Consider the following 19,102-nt stretch of genomic DNA (forward strand, 5'->3'; position numbering starts at 1 on the left):
TTCATGAAAGGCAGAAATTACATCTTCATGGCATCATGAAGGTTAATATCATGATGTTAACAAGCATGAGCTAGGCTCCTCTATGATAAAAATGATTCTGTTGCCACAGTTGACAGCCAATCAATTAGCCTATTTTTCAATTGAAAAACCATGCTTCATATACTTGACCAGTTTTATGTTGTTGTTTTTTTTTTCCCAAAGGAGAGCAAGTGTATTATCAGTTACTTTGTCATAGCCAAAAACAAGCAGATGTTGTCATCTTAACTTTTTAACTATATCCCCCAAACCCCTACAGTTTAGGAGTTTGAAAGAGAGATTGAAGAATATTAGGTATGTATAATATTGAAAATACAGGCACAATTCCTTTCATTTCCCTATATCCATATCTTTTCAAAGTGCCTTTGTAGCTCCTCATATTAAGAGGTAAAATCTGTGCTAGCTTTGTAATGTGATTTCATCACAGAATGTCAGAAAAAAAGTGATATTATTCTAGGTGTGAGACTAAGCACAAGAGGCCTTGCACTAACCTGGTCTCTTTTGAAAATTGGCCAGCATCATGTTAGCAAGCATGAGCTAGGCTTTTTGATAAGGAAAGTGACCCTGTCATCATAGCTGATAGTCAACCAGCCACTACACATGGTCTGAACTTGTACAGCTCCCAATTTTGCCTGCTGACCAAAGAGCCATGAACAAATCCAAATGAAATCAAACGAGCCTGAATCGAATCACAGAAGCTGCCCAGCTGACCCAAAACTTGAGAACAATAATAACTAATTATTGCTTTGAGCCATTGTGTATCGGGATAGTATGTTATGTAGTAATAGATTACTAAAACAGTTACCATTTTGATTCTCTTAGCTGATATAAATAATTACTTTTTAGGTATTGATTTACTATCAGACATGTCAATTTGCTCTGGTTTCATTTTGTGCAGACTTTTGACTCTGAAGGGCTGGAATTTTCGAGGCCCAATAACATAGAGGGACAACAAGTCTATGTGGAGATTCAGCACAGGACCTTGGGAGAAAACTAAGAACCATTTTAGAACAGCACGAAATAAGCCTAATGACATCCAGAATGATCTGTCAAAACTTTAACCTTGTGATCTCTGTCTGTCAAATAAATAAATAAAATCTTAAAATAAATAAATAAAGTAATAATGGAGAAGAAATACTGTATCAAAACCTTGTATCAATCATGTTAATTATTGTCAAAAAAGCATTTGAAATAGCAGACACCAAGGACTCCAAGATGGTGTCATCTGTACCAGTGAAGGAACAGCTCATGGCTGTCAAACTAGAGACCTGCCAAGCTAGATACTGATGTGAGATTTCATTCACAGCTAAAGGCATTGCCGGAACATTTCACAGAGGCTACTACCAGTATTACAAGAAGTATGCTGGCAGTTTATGCGCTTTTCAACCACTGTTGTTGTTACAAAGAATACCACTGAAAAGGGCCCAGTGTGGAGGCTTTCTGCATTCCTGACCATGACTTTTGCCCAGCATCCTAGAATCCTTTTATATCCTAATTGAGAACCAACATCAAATAAAAGGATGACGGGTACTTGGGGGGAAAAATATGAGGCAAAAATTCACCAGTTATTTTTGACTAAAACAATTAGGAAACTGAAATAAGAGGTAATTTCTTTGATCAGACAGTGTACTCTTGTTTCTTGGGCTGCCATAACAAAGTATCACAAATTCGGTGTCTTAAAACAACAGAAATCCATTATCTCACAGTTCTGAAGACTAGAAGTCTAAAACTGGGAATCACCAGGACTGTGCTCGCTCTGAAACCTAGAAGGACAATTCTTGCCTCTTGCTAGGTTCTGGTATTTTGTCAACAATCTTTAACATTCCTTAATTTGCAATTGCATAACTCCAATCTCTGCAACTGTCATCACAGAGTTCTCCAGGTGTGTGCTTGTCTTCATTGGTCTATCAGCTCATAAGGATATCAGTCCTATGGATTATAAGCTAACTCCATTACACTATGACCTCATCCTAACTAATTGCACCTGTAATGACCCAATTTCCAAATAAACTTACATTCCAAGGTACTGGGTTTTAGGACTTCCACAAACCCTTTTTGTTTGTTTTGTTTTTGTTTTTGTTTGCAGCTTTTAAAAGTCCTATAGCTATTATCATAATTAACAGTAAAATATTGGAGACTTTCCCTCTAAAATCCAGAGTAAGGCAAGGCTATATACTCTCTATAGTAAGATTTAACATTCTATCGGAGGTCCTAAGTTATTTGTAAGAAAAAGAAAAAAACTATATAGAAAAGAAATAAAAAGTCCGTCTTTGTGATGATATGGTATTTATGAACAAAAGCCTAAGGAATCAACAACAATGACAAACTACTAGAACTTTTTTAAAAGAGTTCAGTGAGGTCTCAAAAGTTAAGGTCAATGTTATAAATTCAATTATATTTCTGCATAGTAGAAATAAACAATTAAAAAATAAAACAATTTTATTACAACAATTTAAATATAAAAATATTTAAGAATAGCCTTAAATAACCTTAAACTATAATTAAACCTCTACAATGACAACTATAAAATATGGTTGAGAAAAATCTAAATTATACATGAAAGCAGAGAAATACCACATTCATAGTTTGAAAGATTAGATATTAAATCTCCCACAAATTGATCTAAAATTTGCCATAAACATAAATACAGAAAACTTTTCTTAGAGCTACTGATAAATGTCTTCTAAAATGAAATATTAAGAACCTAGAATATCCACGATAATCTAGAGAAAGAGTGGAAAAAAAGGAGGACTCAAACTAACTAAATTCAAGAATTACTATACAACTACAACAATTTAGGCAGTGTAACACTGACGTAGTGATAGACTAAGATATCAGTGGAAAAGAGAGTCCAGAAATAAACTGTCACAGAGCTTATTAATTTTTGCTTCAGAGTAGAAAGGACTCAAATAAAATTACAAATAAAAGAGGAGAAATAACAACCAACACTCCCAAAATACAAATAATTATAAGAAAATATTATGCAACACTATATGTCAACAACTTGAAAACAAAGAAGTGAATACATTCCTAGAAACATATGACCTACCAAAACTGAAGCCGGAAGAAACAGAAAATTTGAACAGACTGAATACCAGCAAGGAGATTGAGTCAGTAATTAAAAACAAACAAACAAACAAATAAAAAACCACAACCCCCCCAAAAAAAAACAAAAAAATGAAAATCTTGGTCCCGATGGCTTCACAGGTGAAATCTACCAAATATTTAAAGAAGAGTTAATACCTATTCTTAAACTATTTCAAAAAATAAAAGAAAAAGGAAAACTTCCAAATTCATTTTATGAAGCCAGCATTACCTTGATACCAAAACCAGATTAAGACACCACAAAAAGAACTAAAATATAGTATCTCTGATAAACATAGATGTAAAATTTTTCAACAAAATATTAGCAAAAGATATCCAACAATGCATTAAAAATATCATTCACGGGCGCCTGGGTGGCTCAGTGGGTTAAGCCGCTGCCTTCGGCTCAGGTCATGATCTCAGGGTCCTGGGATCGAGTCCTGCATCGGGCTCTCTGCTCAGCAGGGAGCCTGCTTCCCTCTCTCTCTCTCTGCCTGCCTCTCCATCTACTTGTGATTTCTCTCTGTCAAATAAATAAATAAAATCTTTAAAAAATATATATCATTCACTACGATCAAGTGGGCTTTATTCCCAGGATACAAGGGTGGTTCAATATTTGCAAATCAAACAAGGTGATACACCATATCAATGAGAAAAAATAAAAACCATATGATCATGTCAATAGATGTAGAAAAAGATATTTGAAAAAGTAGAACATCCATTCATGATAAAAGCCATCAGTAAAATAGGTTTAAAAGAAGTATACCTCAACATGATTAAGGCCTAAATAAAAGCCCACAGCCAACCTCATATTCATTGGTGAAAAACAAAGCTTTTTCTCTAAACAAGGATGTCCATTCTCATCCCTTTTTTTCAATGTAATACTGGAAGTCCTAGTCACAACAATCAGACAACAAAAATAAATGTTAAAATGTCTATACTACCCAAAGCAATCTGCATTTTTAAGGTAATCCCCATCAGAGTACCAACAGCATTTTTCAGAGAACAAGAACAAACAATCATAAAATTTGTATGGAACCTCAAAAGACCCCAAACAGCAAAGCAATCTTGAAAAAGCAAAGCAAAAAAAAAAAAAAAAAGAAAAAGAAAAAGCAAAGCAAGACTCTTGGCATCACAGTTTTGGACTTTGGGTTAAAGTACAAAGCTTTAGTAATCTAGATAATATGGTGGTGGTGCAGAATGATCAATAGAACAGAATAGAAAATCCAGAACCACACCCATAATTACATTGTCAGTTAATCTTCAAAAAATATCCAATGAGGAAAAGATAGTCTTTTCAACAAATTATGTTGGGAAAACTGACCAGCTACATGAAAAAGAATAAAACAGAATCACTTTTTTATAACCATACACAAAAATAAACTAAAAATAGATTAAAAATGTAAATGGAGACCTGAAACCATAAAAATTCTAGAAGTGAGAATAGGCAGTAATGTCTCTGACCTTAGCTGAAGCAACATTTTTCTAGATATGTCTCCTGAGGTAAGGGAAAATAAAAACAAAAATAAACTATTGGGACTACATCAAAATAAAAATTTCTGCACTGTGAAGGGAACAATCAACAAAACTAAAAGGCAACCTATGGAAGGGGAAAAAGGTATTTTCAAATGATGTATCTGATAAAGGCTTAGTATTCAAAAAGTCTGAAAAGAACTTATCAAACTTCACACTCCCAAAATGAATAATCCAATTAAAAAAATGAGCATATGACATGAGTAGACATTTTTCCCAAAGAGGACATACAGATGGCCAACAGAGACAAGAAGAGATGCTTAACATCATCAGGGAAATGCAAATCAAAACTATAATGAGATATCGCCTCACACCCGTCAGGATGGCTAAAACCAACAACACAGAAAACAATAGGTGTTGCTGAAGATGTGGAGAAAAATGAACACTCTTGATTGGAATGCAAACTGGTACAGCCACTTTGGAAAACAGTGTGGAGGTTCCTGAAAAAATAAAACTATCCTAGGATCCATTAATTACACAACTAGGGGCGCCTGGGTGGCTCAGTGGTTAGGCCGCTGCCTTCGGCTCAGGTCATGATCTCAGGGTCCTGGGATCGAGTCCCGCATCGGGCTCTCTGCTCAGCAGGGAGCCTGCTTCCTCCTCTCTCTCTCTCTGCCTGCCTCTCTGCCTACTTGTGATTTCTCTCTGTCAAATAAATAAATAAATAAATCTTTAAAAAAAAAAAAAAAAAATTACACAACTAGGTAATCACTCCAAAAATATAAAAATACTAATTTAAAGCAATATATGTGCCCTGATGTTTACAGTAGCATTATTTACAGTAACCAAATTATGGAAACAGAACAAGTATCCATTAATAGATGAATGGATAAAGAACATGTGATATGTACACACCCACACACAGAGGCCTATAAAATGAAGAGGCATTTTGGGTCCTCAGACTTTTTTTTATTTAGTAGGAAATAAGCTAAGATCCCTACTCAGTTGCAAACATGGTGCACTTATTATGGAAAAAGATGGATGTCTCAGCAAGCAGACTAAAGAGGCCAAAAAATGCCAGGAACCATGGAGAACAATCTCTAAGGATATGATTGTGCCTTATCAAGAAAATGGCAATATGTGTCTGACTGAATTGAAAAATTTCTATGGACAATTGACTGCTATGAGTCCCCTATTTCCTCCTTTTTAATGGGTGAATGAATATAGCAGTTACTCTTTATTGCTACACCTTTGTATTTTGCTACATGGGTATCAAATAACGTCATTTTAGCTCACAATTATTCATGTTGAAAGGATAGGTCTCAAGGAGCTGAGCTAAAGTGGAAGAGAGAGAACGTAGAGAGAGAAAGAATGAGGTAAAGTGTAAATAATACCAATAGTGAGGTACATAGTATATGAGAATACCTAGATCTTCTTGCAACTTTTTGGTGAGTTTGAAATTCTATTTAAAAAGAAACACATACAGGGGTGCCTGGGTGACTCAATGGGTTAAACCTCTGCCTTTGGCTCGGGTCATGATCTCAAGGTCCTGGGATTGAGCCCTGCATTGGGCTCTCTGCTCAGCGGGGAGCCTGCTTCCCCCTCTCTCTCTGCCTGCCTCTCTGCCTTCTTGTGATCTCTCTCTCTCTCTCTCTCTGTCAAATAAATAAAAAATAAAATAAAATAAAAAGAAACACATACAAAAAAAATAATGACGTGAGGGGAATTAATAGATGGAATCATGTCCACTCTCATTTTCCCTGAAATCTTTGATGTCTAATTCCTCAGGAACCCATCTGCTGATCTAGCTCCTAATTGTTCTTTTCTTGGAGCAAAAAATAATTAACTTATATAAATCAGTATTAAAGGATAAACTTCCTCTCTACATTTAATAATATATATAACATGTGTTTTCATTTTTACTGGGGTTTTCTGTCTATCCAGGGAAGACAGAATAGCTCAATGGTTAAAAACAGGATTTGGAGGCTTACTCCACATCTTTTTCTCTTACTTGCTCTATGACTCCGGTTAGTTATGTAGCCCCTATGTCTTTTAGTTCTCTCATTGATAATATAGAGATAATGCTGATAAATTTATCTCCTTCATTGGATAGCTGTGAGAATTAAGTGAGACCAATAATGTTAAAAAAAAAGTCCCTGTGAGAGGCGCCTGGGTGGCTCAGTGGGTTAAGCCTCTGGCTTCGGCTCAGGTCATGATCTCAGGGTCCTGGGATCGAGCCCCGCATTGGGTTCTCTGCTAGGCAGGGAGCCGGCTTCCTTCTCTCTCTCTTTGCCTGATTCTCTGCCTATTTGTGATCTCTCTCTCTCTCTCTCTGTCAAAAAAAAAAAAAAAAAAAAAAAAAGCCCTGTGAGTGCTCAATAAATATTAGTTATTATAATTATTTTCTTTATATAGGCTTTAAGCTCTTTCAGAATAAAGATGCGTTCTTAAACTTTCCATTCTACAGAAAATATATCTTATTTGTGACTACATGATTGTATTCCATAAATAAGTGGTTGAAAATTAAAAACATTTTCATTACCCAAATCTATAACATATACAAAAAGTGATATGTGAAATAACTTTTGTATATGTACTGCCAAAGCGAGCACAGTGAAGTAACTTTTGTATAGTAAAGTTTCACATAAAGCAATTTTTGTAGAGATATGATCAAAAGTCATTCAGTAAACCATGATTTCAACTGGTTTCCTACAGACATTATGTTGTCTTTAGCTAATTAGCTGCTATGTTCTGTCTTTCTACTAACTTGTCCTTTGTTGCCTTTATATTATCCAACTTTGGCGGTGGAGGGGGAGATTTTTATTAACCCTGCTGAAACATCTAGATGCAATTATATATCTGTATTTTTAACTGCCAAGAATCCATATATATGACATCCATCGCTTCATTACTCATACTCTACTTAGTCCTATGTAGTCTGACTTTCTCTCCCAGAAATTATGAAAAATGCTTTTTGAAGGGTGTCTAGGCTGCTTCATTGTCATTTTTATCATGTCTGAAGTAATGAAAATGTTAGAGTTTGAATTAAAGGTTGTAGAAGTATTTCTCTGACATTTGCATGCCTCAGAATAGCTTGGGAAGTTAATTAAAAGTTCTTATTTATGAAACCCTAATCCCAGAGATTCTGATTCAGTGGTACTGGGATGGGTCCAGGAATCTAAATTTTTACTAAACATGCAAGGTGATTTTGAAGCATTGAGTTCTGCTTGTTGAAGAGATACCACCTAATAAAGCAGAGGGAAAATAAAAGCTTTTATATCTCAAAAAAAATCCATCCTGTTAGCTTCTTTGATGCTATTAATTTTTTCTCTTTATTTCTATTTTCATTCTCCTATTTCTTGATTATAACCTCGTGTTAAGGAATAGCCCTAAAATCCTCCCATATACTTTTTCTTTGGATATGTTTTTCAAAGATTGAACATAATATTTAGGCAAAACTTTTCAGAATCTTTATCTTTTGTCTATTTCTTCTTAATTCATCCATATACACACATTCCAAGTTAATAAAATCAGGTTACTTATTTCTAAAAATGGGACTAACTTCACATTCTTTCTTTCTTTTTTCTTTTTTTTTTAAATTTTCTTGCTTAGTTTCTCATTTTTGGTTACCAAATGAAGTTCATGTTCTCTTCAGAATATTACAGACTAGCTTTAATTGGGTTTTATTTTCTGTTGGGAAGAGACTGAGGAAAGCCAGAAGTCTGAGAAAAGAGTTAAAGGGACATAGTCAAAGATTAAGAAAATCTGGAACCAAGCAGGAAATATAAATCAAATGTTTGCTTCCTATAGGGAGTTGGACAAGAGTAGGGTTGGGTGTTGGGGATTCATATCTCTAAAAAGACATGGAAGATGCTAAGAACTTATACTCACTAGCAAAGGAACTACAATAGGTAACCAGGTACTAGAGGGGATAAAGATCCAATATTTACAAGTAGAGTAGAGAGAGGAGTTCAAGACGGTGGCAGAGTAGGAGACTTTAGCTTCTAGTCCCAGGAATTCATCTAGATAGCTGTCCAATTATTCTGAACACATGCGAACTCAACAGAAGATCTAAGAAAAGAAGAGCTGCAACTCTACAAATGAAAAGCAACCACTGTCTGCAAATTACATTCTATCATTTCATTGTATTTAATTTTATTTTTGTATGTATATACCTTTTTCTTTCCTCACAATTTTGGGATGCAATTTCTTCTAATAGACTAAAAGACACCCTGAATCTAGTGTATGACTGTTCTCTTCACCTGTTTGATCATATTCTCTCTTTTATTCTTCCTCTTATTTTTTTTTTGTTAAAGTCTTTTTAAAGTTTTCATCTTTACAGTTACATTCTATCTTTCAATGTATTCAATTTTATTTTTGTGTATATATATATATATATATATATATATATATATATATGTATTTTCTTTACAATTTTGAGATGTAGTTTCTTCTAACAAACCTACCAAAATACACTCAGGATATAGTGTATTTCTCCCTTCTGTTCATATTCCCATTTTTTTTTTGTCTTTGAATTTCCATTTTTTAAAGTTACATTCTATCTTTTCATTGTATTTAATTTTATTTTTGAACATATGTAAGTTTTTCTTCTGTTATAATTTTGGGATCTAGTTTTCTAACAAACAGAACAAAATACACACAGAATCGAGTGTATTGATGTATTCTGTTCACCTATATGATTATATTCTCCCTGTCTCTCTTTTTAAAAATATTTATATTTATCTATTTATTTATTATTTATTTTTCAGTTTGAGTTCTCTTCTTATTTGTTTAGTGAGTATTTCTCTGGGGTTGTTGTTGTCATTTTAGTATTTTGTTCTCTCATTCATCTATTCTCTGGACAGAATGATAAGATGGAAAAACTCTTCTCAAAAAAGAGAACAAGAGGCAGTACTGACTGCTAGGGACCTAATCAGTATGGACATAAGTAAGATGTAGGAACCAGTGTTCAGAATAATGATTATAAAGATACTAGATGGGCTTGAAAAAAGCATAGGAAAAAAAAAAGAAAAAGCATAGAAGACACTAGAGAATCCCTTCCTGGAGGAATAAAAGAACCCAAATCTAATCAAATAAAAATAAAAAAGGCTATTAATGAGATGCAATAAAAAACTGAAGCCTTAACTGCTAGGACAAATGAAGCAGAAGAGAGAATTAGTGATATAGAAGACAAAAGGATGAAGAATAAAGAAGGTGAGAAAAAAAGAGATTAAAAAAAACTACTGGTTCATGAAGGTAGAGTTCAAGAGATTAAGTGATACCATAAAGTGAAATAATATTAGAATAATGGAACCCTGGAAGAAGAGAAATGGGGAGAAGATGGTATTGGAGCAAATTCTAGCAAGGAACTTCCCTAATCTGTGGGGAAGGAAATAGACATCCAAGTCCAGGAGACAGAGAGAGCCCCCCAAAAATCAATAAAAATAGGTCAACACCCTGACATATAATAGTGAAACTTAAAAATCTCAGAGACAAAGAGAAAGTCCTGAAAGCTTGAGACAAGAGATCTGTAACCTACAAGGATTGAAACATTAGATGGCAGCAGACCTGTCCACAGAGACCTGGTAGGCCAGAGAGGCCTGGCATGATATAATCAAGGTGCTAAATGAAAAAAAAAAAAATGCAGTCAAGAATACTTTATCCAGCTAGGATGTAATTCAAAATAGAAGGAGAGATAAAAATCTTCCCAGATGAATAGAAACTAAAATAATTATTGATCACCAATCCAGTCCTGCAAGAAATATTAAAAGAGATCCTTTAATCAAGGAGAGCTCTAGCCCAAAAGTCACATAGACCAGAAAGGAACACAGACAATATACAGAAACAATGACTTTACAGGTAATACAATATCACTAAATTCATATTTTTCAATAGTTACTCTTAATGTGAATAGGCTAAATGCCGCAATCAAAAGACACAGGGTATCAGATTGGGGAAAAAAAAAAAAAAAACAAACCACCCAACACCCATCCATATGCTGTCTACAAGTGAGGCTACAAGAGACTCACTTTGGACTCACAGACATCCTCCAGATTTAAAGTGAGATAGCAGAGAACAATTTATCATACTAATGAGCATCAAAAGAAAGCTGGGGTGGCAATCCTTATATCAAACAAATTAGATTTTAAGCCAAAGACTATAATAAGAGACGAGGAAATACACTGTTATCATAATTACAGCATCTATCCAACAAGAAGTTCTAAAAATTGTAAATATTTATGCCTCTAACATGGGAGAAGCCAATTAAATAAGGCAATTAATATAAAGCAACACATCAATAATAATACAATAAATAAGGGACATTAATACTCCACTCACTGCAATGGAAGGTCATTTAAGCAGAAGATCAACAAAAAAACAAAGCTTTGCATGACACACTGAACCAAGTGAACTTGACATATATTCAGAGCATTCCATCCTAAAGCAACAGGATGCCCATTCTTCTTGAGTGCACATGGAACATTCTCCAGAATAGATCACACAGTAGGTCACAAATCAGGTCTCAACTGGTACCAAAGCACTGAGTTCCATTCCTTCATATTTTCAGACCACAGTGATTTGAAGCTTGAACTCAATCATAAGAGGATATTTGGAAAAAATAAATATTGTTAGAATGTCTATGCTACTTAGAGCAATCTATGCCTTCAAAACAGTCCTTATCAAAATACCATCAACTTTTTTCACCAAGCTGGACAAAATAATCCTAATATTTGTATGGAACAAGAAAAGACCTGGAATAGCCAAAGGAATGTTGAAAAAGAAAACCAAAGCTCTAGGCATCACAATTGTGGACCTTAAGCTCTATTACAAAGCTGTAATCATCAAGATAGTATGGTACTGGCAGGAAGACAGACACAGAAAAATGGAACAGAATAGAGAACCCAGAAATTAACCCTCAATTCTATATTCAACTAATCTTCAACAAAGCAGGAAAGAATTTCCAATGGAAAAAAAGTCTCTTCAACAAATAGTATTGGGAAAATTGGACTGCCACATGCAGAAGAATGAAACTGGACTATTTGCTTACACCATACAGAAAAATACTCAAAATGGATGAAAGACCTCAAGATTAGACAGGAATCCATCAAAAGGTTGCTGCCCTCTGTGACCTTGGCTGGAACAGCTTCTACCTAGACATTGTCTCCAAAGGCAAGAGAAACAAAGGCAAAATGAACTATTGGGACTTCATCAAGATAAAAAGCTGGAGTAAGAGAAGCCCAATAAACTGCCTAGTGTAGATGTCAGAAAAGTGGGATCTATAAGTCTGGAATTAAGTGTAGAGATATACACTAGAAATTTATTTGAAAATCATTTGTATTTAGAGGTCTGTCAGGGGAGTCTAGTCAATGAGGACTATAGTGTTTCATCAACCAGGAGAAAAGAGTGTTTTGGGAAAAAAGGAATAGTTCATTGTGTCAAAGCTGATTTAAGTTCCAAGGAGGTATAAAACATGAAGAAACAGTTGGGTTTAGCAAGATAAAGTTTCAATGAAGAACTTTATAAGAACTGTTTCAGAAATTTTGTCTAAATGAAGGGTGATATCTGATTGGAGTAGATTGAGAAGAGAATGGAAAATGAGGAAATGGAAACTTTTCTTTGAAAAAACTCTGATGAAAAATAAAAATGTAATAATATACACAATGTTGAGATTGCAGCTCACAAGACAGTAGTTTTAAAGTTTTCTCCACACCAAGCCAAAGATTCCTGAATCTGAGATGGAACTGGACATCTAAAGAAAGATAACAAGATTCCAGTCAGGATACTTGCAGAGCTACAGGGCAAGCACACAGTATAGATTGTAACTCAATATTAATAATTACAATTAAGTTTTTGCCCTGTGGTCCATCTCTCAAGTCTTGAATATTGGCTTCCTTATTTTGAATCTCAATTCTTCATACAACTCCTAAATCAGTCTTCCTAAACCATAATTTCCTTAATTAAATGATTTTCTAGCACTAGAAATTATAATTCAAATTATTCATGTTTCAATCTACAGAATAGCCCCCAATATGCCCTTCATCTTGGTTTTTTCAATTCTTTTATCTTTGATTCTAGAAAGATAATTCATTTCTTGCCTTCTAAGTACATCATACACCTATTTGAGGGGCCAATATCTTTTTAAAAGTAGTGGGTAGTAGTTAACAACATGGATTCTGGCCTAGCCACCTGGATTCTGTCTGTCACTTACTGTCTGTGTGATCTTGTACAAATTCCTTAACCCTTTGTTCTTCAGTTTCTCCATCTATAAAATCAGTGTCTTGTATGGGTGTTGTGAGGAATAAATGACAATGTCTGACTCATAGTAACTAGTTTATGCATGATGGAAATTATTATTATTAATTTTTGAAATATCCTCCTCTTCCTTCCTCCCTAGAGTCTCTAAAGACATTCTATTTGCTATAATAAAGCTTTGCTGATCTGTTCACACTGGCTCTTAACTTTTCTGACTATAGAGTACTTGCCTGATTATGCCATTTTATTATTATGCCATTTATTTTTCATATAGAAATTTATGAATTCTTAATAAATATATTTGAGATTATCTTTTTTATCTTGTAATTTTTACATATTCTTTTAAATATATAGTAAACTCCTTAAGATCTGGATCATGATTTTTATTTTTCTCTATTGCAGTCAGCATCATTTTTCTGATTTTAGTTCAGTAGGATTCAATTTATGCTACTTCCTACTATAAATATTTGTTTCTCTCATCAGTAAGATTGTTATATATGATTACATAAAACTGGACTTATTTTAAGTAATTCACTAATATATTTGATTAATTTTGATTTCAGCTATGCTGTTTAGGTCCTTTTCCTTTGAATTAAATAGAATTACTGAAGTTTAGCATTTTCCAAAAATCTTTATGACCAAATCAGAAGAAACAAAGTTAATATGAGTCACGGAATGGAGGAGGACAGAACAAACTTAAAAGGCCAAACTCAGAAGTGCTGCAAGAAGCAATTAAAACCACAATCAAATAATGAACAGAAAAGGGAAAGATGACAGTATATAAACATTTTCCCAATATTTAATTTCATTTATATAGTGAAATTTAATAAAAACAAAAATTCAGTTTTAATCTAGGACTTTTTCAAAGATATAACATAAACAACACTTAGAAGATGTACAATATTCTACTACAACAACAATAACAGTTACAATAAATAACTTTTATTGGTAGGAAGTATATACCGGGTACCATTTAAGTTCAAACTTGTCTTTTGCTGGTAATGTATAAAATGTATAAATAAAAAATAAATAAATAAAATGTATAAATAACGGTGTCATTTTAGAAAATATTTTAGCAATAACTGTTAAGACTTAACACCACACACTTGGAACCATTCATTTCAATACTGGGAATCTTCTTTGAAGAAAACTCCCGAAGCAAGAAAATAGTTTCTGATAACAAGTAACATATACATGTTTATCCACCTGATATGCACTTTTGTAAAGGTGTATGTACATTATTAATTCATTATGCACTTATTTCTTGTAACAGATTTATGAAGTAGATGCTGTTCTTATTTTTTCAGGTTTTTCTTTAAATTCCAGTTAGCATATATAGTAAAATTGGTTTCAGTTGTAGAATTCAGTGATTTATCACTTACATATAATACCCAGTGCTCATAACAAATGCTGTCCTTAAATATCCATCACCCATTTAGCCCATCCCCCACCCACCTCTCTCCATCAACCCTCAGTTTGTTCTCTATAGATAAGAGATGCTATTCTTAGTAACATTTTGCAGCTGACATAATTGAGACACAGAACTTAGATTTCTTTTGTCGTGTAACTAGGAAGTTCCAGGGCTAAAATTTGAATCTAGGAAGTTAGGCTCCAGAATCTGTACTCTTAATCACAATCATGAATTATAAAACTTATTGCAATATTACTTACACAAACAAAATTTTAAAGCAGTCTTGATTTCCTCCATAAGTCTAGACAACAAAATGCTTATGTAATTTCATGTACAAAAAGATAGTTTATTACCAAACTCAATCTCAATTTTCCTACTCTCACACACACCTATTCATAGCAAAGACAGAAAAAGAGAAAGAATATTAGGAAAGTTAAGAATATGGGGTGCCTGAAGGAAACAAAAGCAAAAGTGAACTTTTGGGGCTTCCTCAAGATCAAAAGCTTCTGCACAGCAAAGGAAACAGTCAACAAAACAAAGAGGAAACCCAGGGAATGGGAAAAGATATTCTCAAGTGCCACTACAGACAAAGATCTGTATCCAAGATATATATCCAAGATCTATATCCAAGATATTTAAAGAACTCCTCAAACTCAACACTCAAAAAACAGATAATCACATCAAAAAATGGGCAGAAGACATGAACAGACACTTCTCCAAAGAAGACATACAAATGGCTAACAGACACATGAAAAAGTATGCATCATCATTAGCCATCAGGGAGATTCAAATCAAAACCACATTGAGATACCACCTTACACCAGTTAGAATGGCCAAAATTAACAAGACAATAAACAACAAGTGTTGGAGAAGATGTGGAGAAAGGGAAACCCTCTTACACTGTTGGTGGGAATGCAAGTTGGTGCAGCCACTTTGGAAAACAGTGTGGAGATTCCTTAAGAAATTAAAAATAGAGCTACCCGATGACCCTACAATTGCACTACTCAGTATTTACCCCAGAGATACAGATGTAGTGAAAACAAGGGCAACTTGTACTCCTTGGTTCATAGCAGCAATGGCCACAGTCACCAAACTGTGGAAAGAGCCAAGATGCCCTCCAACAGATGAATGGATAAAGAAGATATGGTCCATATATACAATGGAGTATTATGCCTCCATCAGAAAGAATGAATACCCAACGTTTATATCAATGTGGACAGGATTGGAGGAAATTATGTTGAGTGAAATAAGTCAAGCAAAGAGAGTCAATTATCATATGGTTTCACTTACTTGTGGAGCATAAGGAATAACATGGAGGACATTGGGAGAAGGAGAAGAGAAGGGTTTTGGGGAAAAAAAAGGGGGAGATGAATCATGAGAGACTGTGGTCTCTGAGAAACAAACTAAGGGTTTTGGAGGGGAGAGGAGTGGGGGGTTGGGTGAGCCTGGTGGTGGGTATTAAAAAGGGCATGTATTGCATTGGGGAACTAGGTGTGATGCATAAACAATGAGTCTTGGAACACTGAAAAAATAAAGTAAAAAAAAGTAAGAAAATGGGGTGCCTGGCTTACTCAGTCACTTAAGCATCTGACTCTTGATCTCAGCTCAGGTCTTGATCTACAGGTTGTGAGTTTAAGCCTCTTATGGAGTTTACTTATGAAAAAAAATTGTTAAGAAAGAATATTATTGCTTAGCATGTTGCCACTGGTGGCTATGAATATACATGAATTTTTGAATTTATCTTTAATGTTCCCATATTTTCTATGTTTTCCTTAATTAACACATATTAGTGTTCCATAAATAGTAACTTAGAAAAGATCACATGAAAAGTTTTTACTTTGTTATTACCACCTAAAGTAGGAGTTACAAAGGAAAAATAGTGTGAACCAGGGAATCAACAAATAAGCAAAGACTAAATTATCTTCATTTTTTAATTTTATTTTACAGATATTATCAAGTGAGTGGGACCATACTAATAGTCGTTAGAGCTTAAAATAGCCTATGAGTAAAAATATGCACATAAATCAATCAATATAAGTATAATATATTTTCATATGGCTACCTTTAAAGGCATCACTAAAGCTCAGTTAGTTCTGCTTTGGAATAGTGAAGGTTATTTATAATCATTTTGATTTGAATTCACATGCTTTATTTAAAAAATTAACAGAACATTTTCACAAATGAAAATTTGAGTCAAAAATGTTATTCAAGTGAACTACAAAGGATTGGGAAGGCTATTTATGTCAATCAGCATTCTGAATAAAATCATACAGTTACTGACTATAAAAAAGCCCAGACATCACCTTCACTTTAAATCTTCCCAGCTCAAATTTAACCATTTAATAAGTCAATAGAATAAATTTAAATTCTGGACTCTTAAGGAGAAATTATATCTGCTATTCCCTACTCCTTGTTTCAATGATGGGGGACATTAATCCATTTCTAAGAAACAAATATGATACATTAAAAAATGCATGTTGGAATTTAAGGTAGCATGGGGATTTAAATTTTGTCTATCCGTGACAGACATTATAGATTTCAGCAAATCACTTAATATTTCTGAGTTAAAAAAGCATGATTCCAACAGATGATCTCTAGGACCTTTCCTACTACATTCTTAGGACCTCGGAAAAAATCAAGTTGGTTTTTAGCGTGGTACTATACTTCAGAATTTTATGATTTATGGAAAACAACATTTAAAGCATAAGCAAGGAAATACATCACTGGCATGCTTAGACCATGTCACTGAAGGTTACGGTTTTCTCCTCTAAACTTACTATGGAAGAACTAATGAGAACCACTGCACTTAATTAAGTGAATAACAAAGAGAAACTAAGAATAACGTTAAAGTAGTGTTGAATGATAATCAATGTTTAATGTTAATGTTTTTTCTTTTGATCTATCATTATTAAATACCATTTCAATAAACAGTTTAAAACAAATATACATACTCAGTAGAGCAAACATAATATCTACTTGGAAGGTTTAAGAGAGCCAATTAACACGAATTTTTTAAAAATGAAAGCTTTTTTTAAAGTTAGAGTCATCTATCTTTCAGAGTTGCACAAGGTCTCAGAGATACCCTTATATTTTACGATGAGAATAACTCTCAGTGGAAGTAAACCTAAGACAAAAGGAAAATCATCGAGTTAACATAGTATGAGTCTGGCCCTTACTTACATGTATGATGCTTGAGAAGAGAAACTGTAGCCCAACATCTAACTGAATGCTCTGTACTACAGAAGCAGGTTCAAAATACTAAATTAGGGGTACAGATAATTACAGTGTTAATATTCTGCCTACCAAAGTAGCACATCAGTTCTATTTACATAAATTAATCTGTCTCCTGCTTTTGTTCTTTTTCACTTCATAACCTCCATACTTACTGGGGATGCAAAGTATATTTAACACCGGTAACATATTTAAGTAATATATTTAAATTCTGTCTCACTGAAAAATCAACTCAAAGTGAATACATAAGGCAGTTTTAGGTTATGGTATGTTTCATATCTCACGGTGACAGAACTGAATTGGAGGATATTATAGATATTTTCATAATAAGTTTATTCTGTTTCACTATTTTCATTGGAGGGGTGGGGGTCAACTGATGGAGGCATGTGGGGTAAAAGTGTGCCTGCACAAGTTTGCTGTGCTCTTTGTAGGTGATTTCTCATCAAGAGATCACTAGTTTCATGGTAATTTTATCACAGCACTTTTGTTGGAGACAATGGGGAAAAGTTGTAGGAAAAGTTAGAGGAAGAGGAAAAAAATCAAACCACAAATAGAACTCAGTAGTGACTGTGTGCAAAGATAACTGTTTATAACAAAATAGTGACACTGACTGTACAATGAGGCAGTAAAGTCACATCTAAAATGCTCTCTTGATACTGCCGGAGAGTCATGCCTTGTCTTCTTCCATTTGTACAGCTAGTCCCACGTCGGGCTGTTCCATGGATTAGCTGTGTGAAATTGGACAAGGCACATATCTGAGCTTCTGTTTTTCCTATACCCTGTTATATATGTAAATTGAGGATAATGATAGGATTATGTAATATTTTATAATTAAACATATAAACACATAAAGAACTTATAACAATGCATCATACATTAAGCGGGATATATGTTAACTATACTTACTTTTCTCTGTATTCTTACATATTTTACTATATTACTATATGGGATGTCTAATAGAATCATAGGATTTTGTAAATAAAAGTTTTATTCATTTATTTGAGAGAGAGAGAGAGGGAGAGTAAATAGGGAGAGTGAGAGAGAGAGGCAGACTCCCCACTGACCAGAGAGAACTTGATATGGGGCTTAATGTTGGGCTCTATCCCAAAACCCCAAGATCATGAACTGAGCCAAAGGCAGTTGCTTAACCAACTCATCCACCCAGTCACCCCAAGAATCAAGGAATTTTTTTAAGAAAAAAAGCGGGACTGGGGGGAAGATAGAGATTCCCCCATATACTCCTCCTTCACACATGCATAGTTTTCCCATTATCACATCGCCCACCAGAATGGTACATATGTTATAACTGATGAACCTACATTTATAATTAAAATCACCCAATGTAAAGTTTACATTACAGTTCACTCTTGGTGTTTTACATTCTTTTGGTTTAAAAATATATAATCACACACATCTACCATTATAGTATCACACAGAATAATTTCATCACCCTAAATATCCTCTGTGTTCATCCTATTCATCTCTCCTTCCCCACCAAACCCTTGGCAATCACTGATCTTTTTACTATCTCCATAGTTTTGCATTTTCCAGAATGTCATATAGTTGGAATAACATAGCATGTAGCTTTTTCAAATTATCTTCTTTCATTTAGTA

This window comes from Mustela lutreola, chromosome 1 (assembly GCF_030435805.1).
Source record: "Mustela lutreola isolate mMusLut2 chromosome 1, mMusLut2.pri, whole genome shotgun sequence".
Taxonomy (NCBI): domain Eukaryota; kingdom Metazoa; phylum Chordata; class Mammalia; order Carnivora; family Mustelidae; genus Mustela; species Mustela lutreola.